This window comes from Hevea brasiliensis, chromosome 2 (assembly GCF_030052815.1).
Source record: "Hevea brasiliensis isolate MT/VB/25A 57/8 chromosome 2, ASM3005281v1, whole genome shotgun sequence".
NCBI classification, from domain to species: domain Eukaryota; kingdom Viridiplantae; phylum Streptophyta; class Magnoliopsida; order Malpighiales; family Euphorbiaceae; genus Hevea; species Hevea brasiliensis.
Window position 1 is genome coordinate 58,304,282 of NC_079494.1, and position 9,986 is coordinate 58,314,267.

Below are 9,986 nucleotides of genomic sequence, written 5' to 3' on the forward strand. Positions count from 1 at the left end.
TATCTCACCATTTTCTCTCATGACCATGACTCTCTTGTTAGGGCATTGAGAAGCTATGTGTCCACTGCCCAAACACCTAAAACACTTCACATCTCTATTTCGGGTAGTAGTTGCAACCTCCTTTCCTTTACTTTCTACAAATTTCTTCTCCACCTTCTTTTCCTTATCCTTATCCTCATTTTTCTTATAGTTGCTAAAAGCCTTTTCCCTATCCTCCTTCTTCCAGTTAGACTTCCAAGATGAAGAAGTACCTGCATTTCCTCCAAATTTTAACTTGCTTTTAAGTTGCCTTTCTTCATAGCCATGTGGACCATCCTCCAACTCAACATAGTGATGTAACTCAACAATATGAGCAATCTCCTTGTTTAGCCCATTCAAGAATCTAGCCATGGTGGCTTCTCTATCCTCCTCCACATTTGCTCTAATCATAGCAATTTCCATTTCTTTATGATAATCTTCAACACTTTTAGAACCTTGACTCAATCTTTGTAACCTCTGATGTAGCTCTCTATAGTAATGACTAGGAACAAATCTCTTCCTCATTATAGTTTTCATCTCACCCCAGGTTGCAATTGATTGCTCATAATTTCTCCTTCTACTAATCAAAACTTGATCCCACCATAACAAAGCATAATCAGTAAATTCTACTGCTGCTAACTTTACTTTCTTTTCCTCTGAATAGTGACGACAATCAAACACAGCTTCTACCTTCCTTTCCCATTCAAGATACACATCCGGATCATTTTTCCCTTGGAAAGAAGGGATGCTCATTTTAATACTTTTGATATTGTCATCTACCCTATTCCTCTCTCTTTCCTCTCTTCTTATCCTCCTATCCCCATTCCTCCTATCTTCAGCTCTTCTCTCATATCTACCCCTCCTAGGTCTTTCAACCTCAAAATCATAGTTATCAACCTCAACTTCATCAGATTCAACTACTGGAGGTACAAGATCCCTCCTATTTGGCCTTCTCTCATTTTGCCTATCTCTTTGCTCCAATCTTTCCAACCTATCTATGATTTCATTGCACACAACATTCATTCTTTCAAATTGTTGTCTGACAGCCTGCATGTAGAATGGATTTTCACCTTCCCCCTCACTACCATCACCCCTTCTAGACATGTTTTCAGACCTGCAAGAAAATGGTTAGTGTAAAGAAAACACCTCACTCACTCCCTTACGTGTTTACACTCAACTCGTGTTTAACTCAACAAGGCTTTTTCCCTCTTATGAACTCACCACTCTGTGCCTTTTACCTCTCTTGGCTATGTCCACAAGTTCTTATCAAACTTGAAAACCCACATTCAAGAATTAAATGAACAATATGGAAAGCACCAAATCAAGATGTATGAATTTGAATCTTTGAACCAGCACAATCAGATTGTTGTGTAATTCAAAGAAAATATCAGAAATGGGATTCTTGACCTAATTCATATGGAGAATGAATAAACCAAGAATATTATGCACATTAAACCTTGCAAGATAGAATCTCAGCAAGTTAATGAGCTTCACAAGAACAAAGACAACAGCCAATTTACTCACTAGAGGAGCAGAAACAATCTCTCATTAATATTCAAGTGTGTCCTCCACTCTCTCATTACACTTGTATTTATAGCCTCTTGGCTTCAAAGCTAAAGACAAAAATATCCCTACTTTTGTAACAGCTGTAGGGAGCTTTAAGTCCAAACAAAAATTAATCTATCAAAAGACTAAAAACTCCTTACAAAAAGTAAATTTAATGCAGCAGCAAATAAGGGCATTTAAGTCCAAAAGAGAAGTGGTTATAACAAATGGAATATTCCTTGAAATAGGTGCCAGCAGATACATGTACATGGGTTGGATCTGGTGCATGCATGTCCACAGGTTATTCCATGTAATCTAATGCTCCACATGACACCTGGTCACTTCTAAGCATAATTTTCACCAAATTTAATCCCTTACATTTTTCTTCATGCCATTCCAGCTTATAATCCTTGCTCCTTATGATTTCACAAATTAAATTCTGAAGTGATTTAGCTCTAGCCCTAGTAATTGGACCTTGGATGAAATCCTTTGTTGTGGATGTAGCTTGATTCTCATCACTAACTCACGCTTTCCTTAAACCGTGTTTTAGTTGATGCTCATCAATCCTGCCCAAAATTCGTTCGAACTGTGCAGTCGCCACAGTTGCATCCCAAAAAGACTCCATATTAAATTTCACACCAAAATTACATGATTTGCCTAGTGATCTAAGATCTCACCCCAATCAACCTTTGGCTCGAGATCAGTATGAAGCCTTTTCATATGTTTCCAAACCCTTTATTTTACCTTTAATATAATTACTTTAGAGTTTTTAAATTGACTGATCATTTTTTTGAGCACTTGCTATTCATGATTTGTTTGGCTTTTGGCATTTCTTTGCCACTAAAATGATCCTAGTTGCTTGGAAAGCACAACTAATAAGTTTTCCTTCAGTCAAAAGCAACTTTAAAATATCCCAAATGTCGCCTCTATTCATTCCGATTGAATCTTTGGTTCCAAATCCGCATGAAACCCTGTCAAATCTTTCGAACCCTTTATCTTACCTTTAATATCATTATTTCACCGTTTTTATGTTGTCTGGCTCTTATTTCAAACGTTTCGCTATTCATAACTTCTTTAGTCTTTGCCATTTCATTACCACCAAAAAGATCTGTTACCTTAGTCCCTCGATAGCATATCAATTAACTTTTATTTTTGTCATAAAGTAGTCCTTAAATATCCTAAATAACTTGTTTTAGCTTTCTGAAATGTCATCTTCAACCCTGGTCTTTTTTAAAACTTGTTTTAGGGCCTGTTTTAGCTAATTGGCAGCGAACCTGCCCATAATTCTTTCAAACTTTACGATCACCTTAGCTGCGTCCCAAGTGAACATGTTTCTAAATTTCAGGCAGAACTTCCATCGGTTGCCCAGCGATCTAAAATCTCCCCTCAATTCGCCCCAATGGAACCTTTAGCTCCAAATCTGTTGTGAACGGTGCAAAATCAATCCTGTTCCTTGATTTTTCCTTTGATATCATTATTTCAGTGCTTTTAAATTTTCTGATCATTATTTTATGCGCTTGCTATACATAATTTGTTTAGTTTTTGTCGTTTCTTTGCCGCCAAAATGATCCTAGTGGCCCGAAAAGCACATGTAATGAGTTCTATTTTGGTCAAAAGCAACTACCTTAAGATGTCCCATATAACCTATTTTCAGCTCCTGCAAACGCGATCTTCAAGTCAGAACCTGATTTTCTACAAAACACGTTTTGGGCGCTGCTTTAGTGAGCCCTGGTCAAACTTGTATGGAATTTGTTCCAACTTTAGAATGACTTTAGCTGCATCCCAAATGGACCCCATTTTAAATTTCACGTCAAAATTACATCACTTGCCTGGCGAGCCAAAATCTATCCTCAATTTGCCCCAATTGAACTTCGGTTCCAAATCCGTATGAAACCTTGTCAAATCTTTGAAATCCTTTACTTTGGCTTTCATATCATTATTTCATCGATTTTAAGTTTTCTAACTCTTCTTTTTTACTATTCATAACGTGTTCAGTCTTTTATTGTGACGTTGCCGCCTAAACGATGTGCGACCTTTGTGCCTTCGATAGCACATCGATTAACTTTTATTTTCATAAAAAACAATCTTAAAATATCCCAAATAACTTGTTTTAGCTTCCAGAAATGTGATCTTCATGTCCTAACTCACGCTTTCCTTAAACCGTGTTTTAGTGGATGCTCATCAATCCTGCCCAAAATTCGTTCGAACTGTGCAGTCGCCACAGTTGCATCCCAAAAAGACTCCATATTAAATTTCACACCAAAATTACATGATTTGCCTAGTGATCTAAGATCTCACCCCAATCAACCTTTGGCTCGAGATCAGTATGAAGCCTTTTCATATGTTTCCAAACCCTTTATTTTACCTTTAATATAATAAATTTAGAGTTTTTAAATTGACTGATCATTTTTTTGAGCGCTTGCTATTCATGATTTGTTTGGCTTTTGCCATTTCTTTGCCACTAAAATGATCCTAGTTGCTCGGAAAGCACAACTAATAAGTTTTCCTTCAGTCAAAAGCAACTTTAAAATATCCCAAATGTCGCCTCATTTCATTCCGATTGAATCTTTGGTTCCAAATCCGCATGAAACCCTGTCAAATATTTCGAACCTTTTATCTTACCTTTAATATCATTATTTCACCGTTTTTATTTTGTCTGGCTCTTTGATGAGCACTCCTAGGATGCCAAGAAACACAACATCTAAATATTGGAACCAAGATCTTTAATCATCCAAACAAGGCAGAATTTCAGATTGAAAATCCCAAGTGTCAATACACAAATAGTAACAAGCTAAAGCATATTGATCATCAAAATAAGACTAGCAAGGGGTTCATGCTGCTAGAATCCAAGTTCTTTCAAGAAACATGGAAGAAACATAGAAGAAACTCAAGCTCCAGCAATGGAGTTCTCTCCCTAATACTCACACTTAAACTAGAAAAATGAAGGCTACCCATACAATCTGAATATCTTGGGTTATATATAGCATCTCTAAAACCCTAAAAGTGTGCCAAAACCCTAAAAGTGTGCCAACATGGCCAAAAAGACAAAAATAAAAGGCTCCTCAATCAGATGGGGCGTTTCCATAGGGGGGGGGGGGGACCATTTGGGACCACTTGCTTTATGGCAGCCCTTTATGTAGTGGGGACCATAAGTTGGCGAGAACACTTTAGGTGGTGGTAGCCTTTTTAATGTAGTGGGGACCAACAAAGGTATCGACACATGGCAAATCCAAATAAGAAGCTCCTCCAATCCACTTGGCCAAATGGTCTTGTGCCAAGTCATGCTGATGTGGCGAAGTCACGCTGATGTGGCGCCACTTGTCAAGTCTCCCATGCCAACTTGTGTGAGAATGATCCACCTAGATTCCAACAATATGCAAGAAAGTCCAACATGGCAATTTCGATCCCCCTTGTGCTCACAATGCTCCAACACCAATGCTTGCAGCTCTCTAGCTCGGCTCGTGATGGGTCCTCTAAATAATGGCATAGGCACTGGTGCTTCTTCATCATCCCCTCCTCCTTTGAAAGAATTCGTCCTCGAATTTGGTCCTGCATCAATGCAAGGGGAAAGATCAGTAATGTTAAAAGAATTCCTAACACCATACTCACCAGGTAAATCAATCTTGTATGCATTGTTGTTGATCCTTTCTAACACTTTGAATGGACCATCACACCTTGGCTGTAATTTCGACTTTCTTAGGTTTGGAAACCGCTCTTTCCTTAAATGCACCCAAACAAAGTCACCTGGTTCAAACACAAGAGGCTTTCGGCCTTTATTAGCATGAGTAGCATATTGTGCATTTTTCTTTTCAATTTGTAACCTGGCTTGCTCATGCAATTTCCTAACCAAATCTGTTTACCATCAAGACTATTAATATGATCAACAGGTAAAGGCAACAAGTCTAATGGTGTCAATGGATTAAAACCATACACAATCTGAAATGGTGAAAATCCGGTAGAAGAATGCACTACTCTGTTATAAGCAAACTCAACAAAAGAAATGCAATCTTCCCAAGATTTCAAATTTTGTTTAACCATCACACGCAATAAAGTAGTTAAGCTTCTATTCACTACTTGTTTGTCCATCACGATGCAGGGATGACAAGTAGTTGAGAACAACAGTTTAGTACCTAACTTACCCCACAACACCCTCCAAAAGTGACTTAGGAACTTAACATCTCTATCACTTACTATAGTCCTAGGTATACCATGTAACCTGACTATCTCCTTAAAGAACAAATTGGCTATGTATGTGGCATCATCTGTTTTGTGACACGGTATGAAGTGTGCCATCTTAGAAAATCTATCAACAACCACAAATATAGAATCATGACCTCTCCTAGACCTAGGCAAACCCAAAATAAAATCCATAGAAATATCAGTCCAAGGTTCCTTAGGAACAGGCAAGGGTGTGTAAAGACCATTTGGCATTACTCTAGACTTTGCTTTCTTACATTCAACACACCTAGAACACATTCGATCAACATCTTTCCTCATATGTGGCCAAAGAAGTGTTCTTGCAATATGTTTAAAGTCTTAGCAACACCAAAATGTCCCATCAAACCACCACTATGTGACTCCAAAACAAGCAAGTCTCGCATAGAGCATTTAGGCACACACAATTTATTCTCCTTAAACAAGTATCCATCATGCCTATAAAATTTCTGAAATGCACTTTTCTCACAAGCAGCATATACATTACAAAAATCTGCATCATCAACATACAATTCTTTCATGAACTCAAAACCAAGCAATTTAGCATCAAGTGTAGACAAAAGTGCATGTCTCCTAGAAAGTGCATCAGCTACAACATTCTCTTTTCCTTGCTTGTATTTAATCACATATGGAAATGACTCCAAAAATTCAATCCACTTAACATGCCTTCTACTCAACTTATTTTGACTCTTAATATGCTTCAATGATTCATGATCTGAATGTATGACAAACTCTTTAGGCCACAAATAATGTTGCCAAGTTTTCAAGGCCCTAACTAATGCATACATCTCCTTATCATAAGTAGAGTAATTCAAGGCAGCTCCATGCAATTTCTCACTAAAATATGCTATTGGTCATTTCTCTTGCATGAGAACCGCACCAATTCCTACACCACTTGCGTCACATTCAATCTCAAAAGTTTTATCAAAATCTGGCAAACTCAACAAGGGTGCAGAACACAATCTATCTTTAAGTTCAGAAAATGCATGTTCATGTTTCTTTTTCCACTCAAATGCAACATTCTTTTTCACCAATTCATTCAAAGGAGCAGCAATTGTACTAAAATTAGGCACAAATCGCCTATAGAAACTAGCCAATCCATGGAAACTCCTAACCTCAGACACATTCTTAGGATTTGCCCAATCTCTAATGGCTTTGATTTTCTCTTCATCAACCTGTACACCTTTACTACTTACAACAAAACCAAGAAAAACAACCTTATCCAAGCAAAATGAACACTTTTTCGCATTCGCATACAAATTCTCATTTCTCAACACATCAAAAACAAGTCTCAAGTGATGCAAATGCTCGTCTATGTTACTGCTGTAAATCAAAATGTCATCAAAATACACAACAACAAATTTTCCAATGAAATTCCTCAACACATGATTCATCAAAGCATAAAATTGCTTGGAGCATTTGTGAGCCCAAATGGCATCACCATCCATTCATACAACCCATATTTAGTTTTGAAAGCAGTTTTCCACTCATCACCAATTTTCATTCTTATTTGGTGGTAACCACTTTTCAAATCTATCTTAGAAAACACACTTGCACCATGCAACTCATCAAGCATATCATCAAGGCGAGGATTGGGTGTCTATACTTTCTGTGATTTTATTGATGGCTCTGCAATCCACACACATGCGATAACTCCCATCCTTCTTAGGCACTAGCAACACAGTACAGCACATGGGCTCATGCTCTCCTAACATAGCCCTTCTCCATAAGCTCCTCCACTTGCCTTTGTAACTCCTTTGTTTCTTTAGGATTTGTTCTATATGCTGGTCTATTCGGTATTTGTGCTCCAGGTACCAAGTCGATCTGGTGCTCAATCCCTCTGATAGGTGGCAATCCTGGTGGCAACTCATTCGGGAAGACATCTTCATATTCATGTATAAGAGACAAAGCATCACTAGGCAAATGTGAATCAAGGTGAGTAACACATAAATTAACCTCCTTGTACATAAGTACACAAAGAGGTCTTCCTGAATGTAAAGCCTCTCTAACTTCTCTTTCCTTCACATACAAACTCATTCTTTTCTCTCCACTCTCCTTTTGCCTCGAGCTTTCCTTTTTCTCATTTGTTCTCATTTTCTTTTCTTTTGTTTCTCTTTTTCTCTCTTTTTCTTCTCTCTTCTCTTTCTTTTCACTCTCATCCAGCTCGGCCTCTCTAAGTTTTTCTCTCCAAGTTTCTTTCTTTTCTTCAATGGATCTAAGAATCCTCATTTGATCTTCATGCACTTGACCTGGTGTCATAGGAAGCAATGAGTATGTTCGACCTTCCTTAGTGACCGTGTACCTGTTCTTCCTACCATCATGCACAACACTTCTATCATACTGCCATGGACGGCCCAACAAAAGATGCGTAGCAACCATAGGCACAACATCACAAAGTACCTCATCATTATACTTGCCAATGGTGAATGGCACAACCACCTGTTTTGTAACCCTCAACTTCCCACAATCATTCAACCATTGCAAGCCATATGGTTTTGGATGTGTAGTAGTAGGCAAACCCAACTTGTCCACCAAGAGTGAACTAGCCACATTACAACAGCTCCCACCATCTACAATCACACTACACAACTTGTCATTCACCAAGCACCTAGTATGGAAGATGTTCTCCCTTTGCATTTCATCACCACACTCCATACTCACTTGTGCACTTAGTGTGCGCATGGTGACAAGGATATTGCCATCCATAGGTGGCTGATCTCCCTCATCGTAGCAATCATCCTCATGCTCATCAACATTATCAGATTCTTCCTCCCTTTCCTCTTCACTTTCTAACTCTCCATTTTCCCTAACAACCATCACTCTTTTATTTGGACATTGTGAGGCATAATGTCCATTTCCCAAACACTTAAAACACTTCAATTCTCTAGTCCTAGTAGGAACTCCCTTATTCTTCTCCTCTACTTTCTCCTTTCCTTTCCATTCTTCTTTCTTGAATTTGGGAACTTCTTTCTCCACCCTTGAGGGAGCAGACCAATTCGACTTCCAATTACTCCTAGGAGCCGAATGGTTGGCTGGTGCATATCTAGCCACATTCTTCCTTTTTAGTTGCTTCTCCACTTTAAGTGCCATTTGTAGCATATCCTCCACCTCCACACAAGGTTGCAGCTCCACAATATTAGCAATTTCAGGATTTAACCCATTCAAAAAGCGAACCATTGTAGCTTCCCGATCCTCCTCAACATCAGCTCTAATCAACGCTATCTCCATGGCCTTGTAGTATTCTTCGACACTTTTAGTACCTTGAGTGAGTTTTTGTAACCTTTGAAGCAGCTCTCTGTGGTAGTAAGGTGGCACAAACCTGTTTCGCAAGATTCCCTTCATTTCGTCCCATGTCTCCACGGTTCGTTGCCCATTTCTCCTCCTCCTACTCAACAACTGATCCCACCATACAATTGCATACTCTTTGAATTCTACAGCTGCTAACTTCACTTTCTTTTCTTCAGAATAATGGTGGCACTCAAAAATCAACTCCACTGTCTCTCCCACTCCAAATAAACTTCTGGATTATCCTTCCCATGAAAAGGTGGAATTTGCATCTTTATACTAGCTAAATTCCCATCAACTCTCTCCTCATTTCCATCTCTATCCCAATGATCACCGAGCCTAAAATTTCTGCCACCCCTTCTTCCCCTAGGCCCTCTACCCCTAGGTGGTCTATGCCCTCTTCCACCATAATGGTAGTTCCCATAGTCATAAGCTTCATCATACTCATCATCATTCCATTCAGCTTCTTCATACCCTTCATTCCTATGTTCTGCCCGAAATCTACCTTCATTTCTATTCTGATTTCCCACATTTGCTCCCCCATCATTCCTCCTATTTCTATCTTCTCTGTCCCTTCTCATCTCTTCCATAAACCTGGTAATCTCATTTCTCATTCCCCTCAATACATCCAATTCATCTCTAAAGTCATTCATTTGCACATTCATCCTTTCAAAGCTTTGTGCTACAGATTCTTTAAAAATTCGATCATCAGGAAACTCCCTTTTTTCTTCATTACCTCCACTACTACCACTTGTCTCTTGTAATTGAGACATGATTTGGCTGCAAGAAAACGAAGTTAGTAGAAATGGCTCACCCTCTCAAGTGTTTAGCTCAAGTGTTTTCGCACAAATTTCTGGCTCTTACCCTCTTTTGGCACTCACACACTCTTGCCTTTTACCACTCAAGAGTTTGCTTCCCTTGTT

The 9,986-nt window shown here is 38.8% G+C and overlaps 1 pseudogene; it reads right to left on the bottom strand.

Moving 5' to 3' along the window:
• Positions 1–3,255: 3,255 nt before the first annotated feature.
• LOC131177909 (uncharacterized) lies at positions 3,256–9,645 on the bottom strand (annotated as a pseudogene).
• Positions 9,646–9,986: the final 341 nt, after the last annotated feature.